Raw genomic sequence first — 15,727 nt, forward strand, 5'->3', positions numbered from 1 at the left:
AACGCTGAATGGAGGTATTCTTCAAAATAGAATTTGATATTCTTTTAATTATGAAATATAGTTTTGCAGCCCCTAAAGACAAAGAAGAATACAACTGGATGAAAAGGAGCAAGCTGATTTTGTGATCAACGGAAAGATAGAATTCCATCTGCTCAGCGTCCTGCCGTCCCAGGAGGTAAGTAGGATCAGAAACTACGACTCCGCTAAAGACCTCTGGGAAAAAATCTTGGAGGTCCACGAAGGCACCTCAGAAGTGAAGTTAGTAAGGTGTGACATTCTCCAGACTCACCTGACAAATATCCTGATGAACAACGTTGAAAAGGTAGCGTAACTTCAAGCGAGAATTAAAGAGATGATAACTCAATTGAACAACCTCGGAGAATCGGTAACAAACTGAGACTCGATCCAATATGCTCTCAATGCCTTCCTAAGAACTCTAGAATAGGCGTCCTTGGTAGATGCATACTACATCTTAAGGACTTTGAGGTAAGTACTTTAGAAAACTTATTTTCTACCTTCGAACTTCACGAGTCTCGAATTGCAAAACCTAAATAAATAGAGAAGTCGAATCTCAATGTTGCCCTACAAGCTGAGATGGATGATCCCGATTCTGAAGCGTCAATCGACGAAACTGAAGCGACGTTATTGGTAAGAAAGTTAAATTAGTTTATTAAGACTAATAAATTTAGATCACAGTCGAGAAATCATCAACGCAACAAAAGGACGATCCGATGCTATAACTGCAACGAGGAAGGGCACATCAAGGATAACTGCCCAAAATTAAAGAAAAGGGATAAGGAGAAGTCTCAAAGACCGATGCCCTCTAAACGCAAGAGTCTGAAGGCTACAAGGGATGAATCGTCATCCTCCGAATATGAAGTCGAAGCCTTCTCGGGACTAGCGCTAATGGCCAACCATCAATTGGAAGAAGAAACCAGCTCAGAGATGAGCATAGATAAAGGGGGAGGATCAGAAGAAGAAAGGTACGATGAAGGGGGAGCATCAGAAATAGAGGTAAGTGAGGTACGTGCTATAACCCCTAAGCAATCTTTTCGTTTTATAAAAGTTCTTACTAAAGACTTTGTAAAATCAAAAAAAGAAATTATTGATTTAAAATTACTGTTAGATAATTTAAAATCAGAAAATGATAATTTAAAAATTAAAATTTAAAATTTAAAAATGATCATGCATGCTTAAATAAATTTCTAAAATCAAAATTTAGTATTTATGAAAAGTTAAATTGGTATATTAGAAACATCAGGGACAACTTAGAAAAATTTCCAAAAGTTATGTACCTCCTAAATTCTTGATTAATCCTGTAGGAAGGAACCTATACTGGGTTCCAAAAACTTTTCTAGATTAAATTTTTGAAAGTTAGCGCTTTCAGCAAGAAAAATTAAACAGTTAATTTCTTTATAAGGTTTTGTGTAAAAAAGTGGTTGTTGCTTCAATAACCAAGAAGGCTTAGTGCCTCGTCACTGCCTCGAAGCTAAAATATTGAAATAAGACGTTTAATTAATTTTCTGATAAAATATTAAAATTAATATTAGGTAATGCTTTAAAATATTTTTTTAAAAAAATTACTTAAAATTGCCTAATTTAAGATTTTTTAAAAATTAATTTCCTTGCAAAATTTCTCTAACTTAGAATTTTTTTAACTTAGATTTTTTTTAAGAAAAAAATTATTATTGAAATATCAAAAGAATTTTTTTCAAAGTGTTCACCCTTAGACTAGTTTCACCCCATTTTTTTATGTGATCAAAGGGGGAGAGATAGGAACAAGTTTAGGGGGAGTTAATATTTTTTTAAAAAAAATATTTTTACTATAAAATTTTTAATTTTACTTGGTGTTGCAAATTCTATTGCAATCTTTATGCTTAAAATGTTAGTTTAGTAATTTTTTTAAAATTACAACTTGTCTGTTTTTACCCTAACATAAACTTGGATTGATGCACATTAAAAAGGGAGAGATTGTTGAACCATGTGATTATTTTGATGTGATCAACTAAGTTAGATTAGGTCCTGTTTGATTTTGATCCTTGTGTCTAAGTGTGTAGGAGCTTAGGAGCGTAGGAAGTCGAGCGAAAAACGCAGCTAGCGAGAAGGATGACATGGGAAGGGAGCTGACGGGCTCGGTGCGCTTGAAGGATGAAAGAGCCATGGAAGAGTACATCAGTGGACGAGAAGCTGGGTTGGAAGCCTGCTCGAGGAGAAGGCCGGAAATTGGGTTCGGGTGAGCCCTATTTTGGTTGGCCGCAATCACCCAAGTGAATGGAACTTCGAAAGTTGAAAAGGAGACGAAGGCAAGCTGGAAAAGCAGCTAGAGGAGCCCTCAACAGTCGTTGGAGGCGCCTCCTGCTGAAGGTGCCCTCAATGCATTGAGGGCGTCCTCCACAGCCTTGGAGGCACCCTCAATGCCCTTGAGGGTGCCCTCGACCTGGCCAGTTTGGCCGTTGATGAGTGGATAAAGTTTTATCTGCTCATCTCCTTGGAGGCGGCGTCAACCCCTTTTGAGGCGCCCTCAGGACTTGAGATAGACTTTCCAGGAGTTATATAAAGGTCCCTGGAGCTAGGAATTATTCATTCAACTATGTATTCAATTCCCTAGCAACGCTTAAGAGCTTTTAGTGTGTAAAAGGCTTCTCCACCTTCAGAGAGGGAGATTCGTAGTGCGCCTGTTCAACCGCCTTGGATTAACAACCATCTTGGTTGTAACCAAGTCAAATCCCTGAGTCTTCTTTCTTTTCTGTTATTTTGTTTTAATTTTATTGTTGCTATTTTAGAGTTGAAAGTTTGAGGAAGGTATTTTTTTATTTGCATGCAATTCACCCCTCCCCTCTTGTCGACCTCGCTGCACCAACAATTATGTTTCTTTTATTGATGATTGCACTCGCTATACTTGGATTTATCTTATGAAACATAGATTTGATTATCTTACCATTTTCAATAACTTTAAAGTTCTTGTCAAAACTCAATATTCAGCCGTTATCAAATGTTTCGTTGTGATTTGGGGGGCGAATATGTTGGGACCAAAATGTAGCTAGAGGAGGGGGGGGGGGTGAATAGCTCATCGCGTGCTCGTGGTCGGCGTTGCTTGTTTCTTCAATGATGTGTAGCGGAAATGAACAAGAAACAACTCACACAACGCTAACAAGTAGATTTACTTGGTATCCACCTCCAAAGGAGGTGAATAATCCAAGAATCCACACACTCACACACCCTCCACTATGAATAACACTCCTTTATGGTAACTACCAAAGGCAAAGAAGCCCTACAATCTCTCAATACAAGAAGAAAACAAAGGGAACAACAAATACAAGAAATCTTACAAGTTTTACAGCTAAAAACCCTAACCCTAGCTTTGCCTTCTTCTTGTGTTCTCGCCTCTTGACTTGGATGTCTCTCCAAGATCCTTCAAGAACTGGCGATCTGAACCTTAAGAGATGTTATGGAGTCACTGGTGAAGATCGGAGATGAATCGTGTAAGCCCTTGTGAAGTTCTCGAACGCCTGCAGCTATAAACGACGCCAACGGTTAGATCTTGATCGATTGGATTGCTCCCAATCGATCAGGGAGGCTTTGGATCGATCGGCTGATCGATCCAAAGCGCCTCTGTGCTCTGGGAATTTGCCTGGATCGATCGGCTGATCGATCCAGGGCTTGTCACGACAAATCGCAGCTTTCTAATCAATCCATTGATCGATTGGGACCTCTGGATCGATCGATTGATCGATCCAGCAGGCTACTGTGCGCTCGCGATTGCCTCCCAATTGATCCACTAATCGATCGGGATGAAGGCTTCTCGCGGGGACACCCCAATCGATCGGCCGATCGATTGGGCTCCAGCCAATCGATCGGCTGATCGATCCAGCCGCTGATTTTTGCCCAAAATCAAGTCCCAAGCCCCCAAATCAACATCCGGTCAACCTTGACCTGTTGGTATATCATGCCTAGCATCTGGTCACCCTTGACCTACCAAGACTCCCTCACCAAGTGTTCGGTCAATCCCTTTGACCCACTTGGACTTTTCCTCATCATGCCAAGTATCCGGTCACTCCCTTGACCTACTTGGACTTTCACTAGATGTCTGGTCAACCTTGACCCATCTGGACTTTTCCCGTGCCTGGCTTCACTCACCAGGACTTCCAATTGCATGCCTAGCTTCACTCACTAGGACTTCTCATCTACCTGGCTTCACTCACCAGGACTTCCAACTGCCTAGCTTCACTCACTAGGACTTCTCATCTGCCTAGCTTCACTCACCAGGATTTCCAACTGCCTAGCTTCACTCACTAGGACTTCTCATCTGCCTGGCTTCACTCACCAGGACTTCCAACTGCCTAGCTTCACTCACTAGGACTTTCACCTGGCATCACTCACCAGGATTTTCCTCTGCCTGGCTTCACTCACCAGGACTTTCACCTAGCTTCACTCACCAGGATTTTCCTTCTACCTGGCTTCACTTACCAGGACTTCCCAGTCAAGTATCTGGTCAACCTTGACCTACTTGACTCTTCTCCAACTAAACTGATCAAACCTTGATCAGAGGGGAATTACACCAAACAATCTCTCTAAATGAACAACTGCACCTGCACTTGTCCATATCATCAAAGTCTTGTATTGTCAAACATCGAAATCCAAACCAAGACTCAAGCTTGGTCAACCAGGTTAGCCTTGACCTGAGGGATATTGCACCAACAATCTCCCCATTTTTGATATTTGACAATACCACATTTAAGTTAGGCTAATCCCATAGCCTCAACCTCCTTCATGCCACTAGGTAATGAAGGCATAAGTTAAACCCTTCATTCACCTCCTAAGAGGGCAAACTCTCTCTAGGTAATGAAGTCCTAACTTAAACCCTTCATTCTCCCCCCTATTGACACACATCAACAAATGCCCCATCTTTGGGCACACTGTTAGGACCGAAAAGTAGCTAGAGGGGGGGGGGGGGTGAATAGCTTCGCGTGTGCTCGTCGAGGTTCGTTGCTTGTTTCTTCAAAGTGATGCACAGCGGAATACAAAGAAACAAACTACAACAATGCTAACAATAGGATTTTACTTGGTATCCACCTCACAAGAGGTGACTAGTCCAAGGATCCACGCACACACACACACCTCCACTAATAAACGCTCCTTTTCGGTAACTACCGAAGGCGGAGAAGCCCTACAAGACTCTCAATACAAGTAGAAGAAAGGGTAGTAAAGAATAAGCAAAAGCTTACAAGAGATGCAGTAAAAACCCTAGCTTCTTCTTCTTCTCGTTGCAACTCACCTCTTGACTTGGATGAACCTCCAAGAACCTTCAAGAACTGGCGGTTAGAGAGTGCTGGGGAGGAGCTGTGATGAATCTGGAATGAATCGGTGAAGCAATGCTGAAGGAATTGAGCGCCTGAAATCGACGCTAATCTGCCGATCTCGATCGATGGAATGCTCCCAATCGATCGGGAGGCTGGATCGATCCACGGATCGATCCGAGCCCTTATCGGAAAGCTTCTGGATCGATCCACGGATCGATCCAGCGCTTATCGCGCTAAGCAGCAGCGTCCCAATCGATCCACTGATCGATTGGGACCTCTGGATCGATCCACCGATCGATCCAGAGGGGTTCTGTCGCGGGGACTCACCGGATCGATCGGCCGATCGATCTAGATCTTCTGGATCGATCCACGAATCGATCCAGATCTGCTGGATCGATCCACGGATCAATCCAAACCTGCTGGATCAATCCACGGATCAATCCAAACCTGCTGGATCAATCGGCTGATCAATCCAAATCTTGGTTTTTGCCCAAAATCAAGCCCAAAGCCCCCTAAACCAACATCTAGTCAACCATGACTTGTTGGTACATAAGACCTAGCATCCGGTCACCCTTGACCAGCTAGGACTCTCTCACCAAGTGTCTGGTTAATCCCTTTGACCCACTTGGACTTTTCTCTTCTTGCCAAGTATCCGGTCACTCCCTAGACCTACTTGGACTTTTCTTCCTCGTGCCAAGTATCCGGTCAATCCCTTTGACCTACTTGGACTCTCACCAGATGTCTGGTCAACATTGACCCATCTGGATTTCTCTTGCCTGGCTTCACTCACCAGGACTTTCCCAAATGCCTAGCTTCACTCACTAGGTCTTTCACCTGGCTTCACTCACCAGGATTTTTCTCCTGCCTAGCTTCACTCACTAGGACATCCCAATTGCCTAGCTTCACTCACTAGGTCTTTCACCTGGCTTCACTCACCAGGATTTTCCTCCTGCCTAACATCCCAGTTAGGACTTCCCAGTCAAGTATCCGGTCATCCTTGACCTACTTGACTCTTCTTCAATCAACCTTGCATTGTCAAACATCGAAATCCAAACCAAGACTCAATCTTGGTCAACCAGGTCAACCTTGACCTGAGGAATGTTGCACCAACACACACATCAACAAATTCATTTGTTGAAAACTCTCCCCTTTGAGACTCTCCCCCTAAAGAGTTGCTATCGTTGTTCACAACTTCACTCATTGTGATCAACACGATAATGAAAATCTCATACCCTTCATTATCCTTAATCCTACATTCTCCCATTAATGTAGTCAAATGCCCATCCTTGAGCATTTTTAACTTAAACCACTTGAACAATGAGAATATCGACTCCCCATTAAAGTTCAAACGCTCAACCTTGAGCATGTTCTGAAAAGAAGGTTAGCCACCTTCCAAGGTTCATGAAAAAATAGTTTTCATGTCTTTAAAGAGTCCCTCCACCTAAAGACATGGTGGTAACTTTTGTCATTGCACCAACAATGACTTGGAATCCCTAAACCTTTAGAAAACTCAAATTTAGAAGTTTTGAGGTTCAAATATTCAATATTTGAAGCAAACCTCAACCTAAACTTCAACATAGTCTCCCTTAACTGATCCATCCTTGTTTTCAACATGAAAATACCCTTTTTATGTATACAAATGTGTTTTTAAGGGTTTGGAATGGATACCTAGACTAACCATGGTTCAAAAATACTGAAATCAGGCTTTACCAGCCAAAATCAGCAACTTCGATCGATTGGAGTTGGGTCCCAATCGATCGGACCATGCTGAATCAATCCACTGATCGATTCAGGAGGGCTGGATCGATCGGTGGATCGATCCAGATGACTTCTGTTCGCGAGAAGCCTGTTCTCAATCGATCGCCCGATCGATTGAGACCCTTCAATCGATCGGTTGATCGATTGAGGTATGATAGTTGTTGAAATTTCATTTCAGTCAACTTCAGAAACCCCTAGAAAATTCTACAAAATTCTAAAAATCATGAAAATTAGTGTAGACATTATTTAGGATATATATTTTCAAGGAAAAATAGTTTTCTAAGAAAATACATCATATTTTTCAAAGATTGACACAACCTTGAAAACTTACAAAAACTTTAGTGTTTTCTTCAAGTTTGTGTCTAACTATTCAATGATGAGTACTATCAAAAGATAGCCTTCACCAAGGTTTTCCAAAACCTTTTTTAAAACCATTTTCAAAACCAATATCCCACCATGTTCCTTGGGCTTAATGCACATGACTTGTACATTAGCTTTCCCAATGATGGGAACACACATACTTTGTGTTTTGATGAACTTAAAAACTCAAAAGAATGTACTAAATCAACATCTTGAGTTTTGTTCATCATCCTAACATCTCACTTGTATCTAATATGCATTAAAACACATACAAGTCATCTTATAGGTTTTTGTGAGATGTAAAATTTGGTTTTGCCCTACTCTAGGGATCATGCATATCTATCTAGGCATTTTTAGTGGTAAACATCCATCAAGGATGTTACTTGTTGATTCCACTTGTTTATAAATGCCTATAAATGCCTTTTGTCCTTAATTTTAAGGAAATAAACATAATGCATGATAATGTTATGGAGTACATCAAAATGAAATAGTTTTCAAAAGAAAGATTCCTATAACTACATGATGTATGTATGATATGACATGGTATTTTTATATTTTTCATAATAAAAGATGAATGCAAAATACAAAACTAAATATGATGTCATGGCATATAGTGAGCAAGCAATCATGGCAAGGTTTAGCATAAATAAAATACCTAGATTACCTATCTAAGTATCCTTAAACCTTAGCTAAATTAAAAATTAAACCTAGATTGCCCTCTAAATGCTCCAAGAAAATGCCAAAGCCTAAATTGGCATTTTTAATTCTCTTGATTTATTTATACCAATTGAAATTAAGCATATTCCTCAAGTGTTGGCATATTTCATTTTTTCACAAGAGTAGCACTTTAAATTTAGGCTCAAATTGCCTTTAATTTCCTAAGAACATATCAAAATCCCAACTTGGTAGTTCTTATGATTTTCCCAATATGTGCCATTTTAAAATAAAATCAATAATTCTCAAATTTGGCACATTTTACTCTTTCAAGGAGTAACTCAATAAATCCATTTCATTTTCAAAGGTTAATAATAACCTTGAAAATGCTCCTTGAGTGTCAATTTCTTCAAAGTTGGGTTAACTACCCTTCTTCTTAGAGTTGACACTCTCTAACCCATCTATGGGGTAGAGAAGATGCTCCTAGGAACCCAAAACCTATTGGTGCTCCTTGGATGCTCTAGGTATTCACTAGGGATAACTTCCCTAGATACCTTCCTAGTGATCTTGTTTGGCTTCTTAGAAGCCTTGGTTACATTTTCTAGGTCAACCCTAGGGATTGCTTCCCTTGTGACTTTCTTTGTGACTTTCTTGGACTTCTTAGAAGTCTTAGTCACATTTGTTGTAAAAATACTCTTAGGGATGACTTCCCTAGTATTTTTGGCTTGCCCACTAGGCCTAGGGTTGGTTCCATAGCTATATGGAACCCTATGGTAAGAAATTACATCCTTCTTGGTTTTAGGTTTGTATCCCAAACCCTTATGACCATTGGATGAGTTTGATACTTCTAGACCTAGGTTTTGACTCTTGGACCCTTGTGTCATATTTGTGATTTTTCTAAGAGTCCTCTCTAATTTATCAAGTCTTGACCTTAAGACTTGATTTTCCTTCCATAATTCTTCAACCTTAGGTTTTTCACTAAAACCTTGATTTTTCTTCTTCTTAGGCACATACCTAGAATCCTTAGGGTTCATGCCTAAGTTCCTATCTACCTTTCTAAACCTAGGTTGAGAGGTCTTAGCATGATAAGCTACATGATTTTCTTTAATTTTATTATGCCTCCTATTTTCATGGTAAATAGCATTAAAATGATATAAATTAGAGCTAGCATGTTTTTTACCATTATTCAAAGGAGTAGGCTAAATAAAGGTTGCCTTCTTTTTTACCTTGGAGGCTCCCCCTTGAATTGAGCTTCCTCCTTGAGCCTTGACCACCTTATTCCCCTTAGGGCATTGACTTCGGTAATGCCCCTTTTGGTTGCACAAGAAGCACACAATGTGCTCCTTGCTCTTCTTTGTTCCGGGGATGGTCTCCTTTGGCTTCTCCTTGCTCTTTTGTGCCACTTGACCCTTCTTCTTGGCCAATTTAGGGCATTTACTTTTGTAATGCCCTTTTTCCCTATATTCAAAGCATATAATATGATTTTTATTATTAATTGAAATTGTTATACCTTTTTGTGTAGGGATGACACTTTCTCCTTTGGATTCGGAGGAAGAGGCTTCCTCTTGATCCGATAGTGATGCTCCTCCATTTGGTTTAGCTTGACTTGTGGAGGTGGAAGCTTCTTCATCCTCTTCTCTTCTTGACCCGGATGTGGAGACTTCTTCTTGCTCCGGGGTAACCAAAAATTGCTCCCCCTCAATCCTAGAGGTGGAGGCTTCATCTTCTTGTACATGGAACAAGGAGTATGCTACCTCCTTGTTCCCTTCATTGCATTCCGTTGAAGATGAGGCTTCTTGGACTTCTTCTTCGGAAGTTGAGCATCTCTCAACCTCGGAGTCCTCTTCCTCTTGATCTTGCTCCAATGAGTCGCCCTCTTTGAATTCCTCTTGATTTGGTACAGTGGAGGGTTCTTCATGGATTGTTGCCAATTTGCTCCAAAGCTCCTTGGCATCGTTGAATTCTCCGATTTGAGCCAAAATGTGGCTAGGCAATAAGTTGACCAAAAGCTTGGACACTTTTTAATTTACCTCGCTCCTTTGAATCTGTCTGCTCTTTGCTCCATTTGCTTTTCTTGAGGACTTTTCCCTTTGAGTTCGTTGGAGCTTCGAAGCCTTCCATAAGAGCAAACCATTGCTCTATCTCTATCATAAGAAAATTTTCGATTCTTGATTTCCAAGAATCGAAGCTTGTGGATGTGTACGGTGGAGCCACCCTTGTGTCAAATCCAAGTCCATCTTGGAATTGCATCTTGAAGTTGAGCTTCTTGAATTCTTTGACTTGATGAATTTGCTCCAACTTCTTCACCCTCTAGCTTTGCTTGTTATGTTTGCCCCTTCCGGCGATGATTCCGGTGAAGAGCGACCTCGCTCTGATACCACTTGTTGGGACCAAAATGTAGCTAGAGTGGGGGGGGGGGGGGGGAATAGCTCGTTGCGTGCTCATGGTCGCCATTGCTTGTTTCTTCAACGATGTGCAGCGGAAATGAACAAGAAACAACTCACACAACGCTAACAAGTAAATCACACACTCACACACCCTCCACTATGAATAATACTCCTTTATGGTAACTACCAAAGGCGGAGAAGCCCTACAATCTCTCAATACAAGAAGAAAACAAAGGGAACAACAAATACAAGAAATCTTACAGGTTTTACAGCTAAAAACCCTAACCCTAGCTTTGCCTTCTTCTTGTGTTCTCGCCTCTTGACTTGGATGTCTCTCCAAGATCCTTCAAGAACTGGCGATCTAAACCTCAAGAGATGCTGTGGAGTCGCTGGTGAAGATCGGAGATGAATCGTGTAAGCCCTTATGAAGTTCTCGAACGCCTGCAGCTATAAATGACGCCAACGGTCAGATCCCGATCAATTGGATTGCTCCCAAACGATCGGGGAGGCTTTGGATCGATCGGCTGATCGATCCAGAGCGTCTCTGTGCTCTGGGAATTTGCCTGGATCGATCGGATGATCGATCCAGGGCTTGTCGCGACAAATCACATCAATGGATCGATTGGGACCTCTGGATCGATCGACTGATCGATCCAGCAGACTACTGTGCGCTCGCGATTGCCTCCCAATCGATCCACTGATCGATCGAGATGAAGGCTTCTCGCGGGGACACCCCAATCGATCGGCCGATCGATTGGGCTCCAGCCAATCGATCGGCTGATCGATCCAGCCGCTGGTTTTTGTCCAAAACCAAGTCCCAAGCCCCCAAACCAATATTCGGTCAACCTTGACCTGTTGGTACATCATGCCTAGCATCTGGTCATCCTTGACCTGCCAGGACTCCCTCACCAAGTGTCCGGTTAATCCCTTTGACCCACTTGGACTTTTCCTCATCATGCCAAGTATCCGGTCACTCTCTTGACCTACTCGGAATTTCACCAGATGTCTCATCAACCTTGACCCATCTGGACTTTTCCCGTGCCTGGCTTCACTCACCAGGACTTTCAACTGTCTAGCTTCACTCACTAGGACTTCTCATCTGCCTGGCTTCACTCACCAGGACTTCCAACTGCTTAGCTTCACTCACTAGGACTTCTCATCTGCCTGGCTTCACTCACCAGGACTTCCAACTGCCTAGCTTCACTCAGTAGGACTTCTCATCTGCCTGGCTTCACTCACCAGAACTTCCAACTGCCTAGCTTCACTCACTAGGACTTTCACCTAGCTTCACTCACCAGGATTTTTCTCTGCCTGGCTTCACTCACCAGGACTTTCACCTGGCTTCACTTACCAGGATTTTCCTTCTGCCTGGCTTCACTTACCAGGACTTCCCAGTCAAGTGTCTGGTCAACCTTAACCTACTTGACTCTTCTCCAACCAAACTGATCAGACCTTGATTAGACCTTGATCAGAGGGGAATTGCGCCAAACAATCTCCCCAAATGAACAACTGCACCTGCACTTGTCCATATCATCGAAGTCTTGTATTGTCAAACATCGAAATCCAAACCAAGACTCAAGCTTGGTCAACCAGGTCAACCTTGACCTGAGGGATATTGCACCAACAGAATACACTTCCAATAATTTTTCTTATTTACTTGCATCAGAAGGTACTATACATTAAACCTCGTTTCAAGAAACACTTGAACACAATGCTGTTGCAGAGAGAAAACATAGTCATCTTGTTAAGACGACCCGTTCATTCTTATTGTATGCAGATCTTCCGAGTATTTTATGGAGAGAAGAAGTTCTTACTGCTACTCATGTAATTAATAGGATTCCAACTTCTCACAATTCAGGTTTGTCTCATTTCCAAAAACTATATATGGTCATGCTTCTGATTATTCCTCTTTACATGTTTTTGGTTGTACCTATTTTGTTCTCTGATCACACATTGAGCGTGATAAGTTGTCCTCTAAGTCTGCTTTGTGTGTCTTTCTTGGTTATGGTGTTGGTCAAAAGAGATATCGTTGTTTTGATTCAGTTAGTAAAAAATTGTTTGTCTCTTATTATGTTGTGTTTCTTGAACATATTCCTTTCTTCTCCATACCTCTTCTATCACATGACATGACTAATGTAGATCTTATTCACATTGATCCCTTCAGTATCGACTCCGACGAAGCCTCCCCCACGGCTACTCTTCCCCATGACGGCTTCACTGAATCTGCTATTCTCGAGACATCTTGTAAAATATCAAAAAAAAATTGCGAATAATGATAAGGGAATTTTTCGAAATTTTTAGAAATTTTTCTAGAATTTTTCGGAGATCGTATGGACGAGTTTACGGGGATAAAACTGGGCTCCGGGAAAGCTTGTTTAGGCTACCCCGTTTTAGCGAAGAAATGTTTATTTTCTAAATTCTTTTCCTTTTTCTTATGTTCTTTTTATTCCTTCATTTCCTTCCTTCCCCGCCGAAGCCCTCGCGTGCCTGACACCTCGCCGCGCCTACTCTTCTCCCGATCCCGTGCCCTAACCGCAAAACTGCCCATGTGGTTCTTTCTTCCCCTTCCTCGCGTGCCCTAGCGACACCTTTCCCCTCTGCGGTCGAGCCCTCCTCTTCATCTTCTCATCTTCCTCGACTCTGATCGGCGATGAATCCTGCCGCCCTCCCGATCCCTTTGTCTCCTCTGCGCCGACGTCGAGCCCCGACGCCGACCCTCTTCATCTTCTTCATCGCCCTGACGCTAACGCCACAAGGGAGTCGATCGGCCAGCCGAATCCTAGGTCTGGTCCCGGAGTGCCAGCCGAAGCTTCCCTTCCTCCTCACGCCAAGCGGCAGCGCTCTTGTGCCCTAGACTTGGTCCACCGCCACCCCTGCACGAGTTGGCTTTCAACTAGAGGCAAAGATCCAAGCCCTAGTTGCTTCACCCGTGCCCTAGACCTCACCATCGGGACTTCTATCTTCGCCACCAATCGCCGGCAGAGAGGATATCGAGTAGGTAAGGTGCACAGATTGTTATGAGATTAGGTGGTTGTTGGCTTTGATGATTCTTGAGTTCATTCTGATCTGGACACAAAAATGCAGGTGTTGGCAATATAGACAGAACCTAAAGATCAGTGGTGTTTGGTGTTGAAGGTAAGATCCCTTATTTAAGAGTTATGGATTTAGGTTTGGGACTAATGCAGATACAAATGGGTTGGTGGTGATGTAGGGTATTTGATTTAGAGGGCATCACCATTTACCTCGCTTCGGTCAAGTTTACTAGCAGCAAGAACGACTGTGAATTTAAGGTAAGAGTATGGATTTGATATATGTGTTGAATTAGGGCTAAATTGGGTAAGTTGCTATGATTTGATTATGCTTATTGCAAGTCCTAATTCGAATGGATTAGTTTAAGTCGATTGAGGAGTTAGATGATCCAATTAGGGTTTATAATTTGATTTGGATTTATGTTAGTTTCTCGGGGATTTATTTTAGCTAATTGATTTATATTTAATTAGATAAATCTGTATACTAGGTATTACAGGACTTTGACACGAGACGAGCATCTCGACGTCAGATTTGGACTGGATTAGACCTTCCTATTGGAGGCGGGTACCTTAACTTATCTTTGATAATGCCATGTTGATATGTTTAGTAGGCTATAACCTTTAGTAATGATTATGCTCGTCTTTGCTTCAGTTGGTCACTACCCGATACCTGTTACATGCTTGTTTTGTTTACTTATTATGCACTTCATGTTAGTACCTACATGATTATACATGCTTCTTGGGGTAGTGACACGACCATGTGTTTATTGTGTTCAGGATCTAGGTTTTATACCTTATCTGATCTGTGTACTTTTGATTTGGTACATTGTCCTATGGTACACATTATATATATATATATATATATATATATATATATATATATATTTATATATATATATGAATATTGTTATGCTGTTCAGGATTTTTCCATGCTTAGTATCATGCATCATCTCACATGTTTGCATATTGTGCGATAGTCTGCTCCATTATTGTTGAGCACATCACCAGTTACATGGATATGCACACACCACCACTCATGGGTTAGTGGTATATTAGGCAGGTGTGTGGCAGTTCTGTTGTTTAGCTCTGTTGGTCTGGTGACTCAACGTGGTAGCCGGCAGACAGTTCTGCTCTGTTTGGCTCCGCTGGTTTAGTGTAGCAGCATGGTAGTCGGCAGACGGTTGGACTTTGTTTGGCTCCGTTGGTCCGCTCATGGGTAGTGTGACGCAGCGTGGTAGTCGGCAGAGATTCCTCCCCGTCATCGTGTACAGGGAGATGAGAGCATTGAGCTCCCCCATTTATGATTTGGGGTAGGAGGATAGGTATACTCCGATAGCATCCCATCCACTCGGTCACTCATCAGGAGCAGTGACGTCAAAGTGCACGGTTGTCACAACCCTACCCACTCAGTCTCACCATTGTGTGTGAGATGACTGACTGACATCAAGGGTGACCATGTCATTGGCATCATACACATTTATGCATTTACTGATTGTGTTTGCTGCACTTGTATGCTGCATTTGGATGGATGCATTTGCTTGACATGCATACAGGGTTTATGACACTCTCGGTCTGACGACCTGACTATTTTGATAGGAGGCCGTGGTGAGTACAGTTCTCTTTAGCCCTTTTCTATCGTTGATAAACCCTAATTTTGTTGCAAAATGGGTATCAAAAGAATTAAGTACCGAATTCACTCTACACTAATGTAGCATAGAGATGACTCAGGTGTCTCCCAACGAATGTAGCCAATGCTTGATATTTTAGGATTGATTTGTTATTTCTTTTGGGTCTCTGGCAAGAAATTGGGTTTTTTTTTGGATTTCATTGAATTCTTAAAGTAAGGAATGAAATAGCAAGACAAGTATGAAACTAAATCTAATGCAATGGAAGAAATCCTATCTATTTATTAATCATGAACCCACAACATATTGTCACTTTATGCTATGGATTGCATCATTAACAGATCCCACAGATTAGAAACTAAATGACAAAACAAGAACAAGACAAGAACAAAGCAAACAATTTAGATTCTTGCATTTATGAACTAAACAATGAACTCAAGAACAAATCAGATCTCCACTCAAAGAGTTAACAAACATTCAGATGCATCAAAGACAATAAGAAACAGATCTAAACTTCGTGTAACCTTACCAATTTAGATCTATAAAACTAAACAACCAAGAAATAATAAACGAAGCTAGAAATTGGAAAACAGAAATGCAGAAATCAAATAGGG

The sequence above is a fragment of the Zingiber officinale genome, chromosome 1A (assembly GCF_018446385.1).
Source record: "Zingiber officinale cultivar Zhangliang chromosome 1A, Zo_v1.1, whole genome shotgun sequence".
NCBI lineage: Eukaryota > Viridiplantae > Streptophyta > Magnoliopsida > Zingiberales > Zingiberaceae > Zingiber > Zingiber officinale.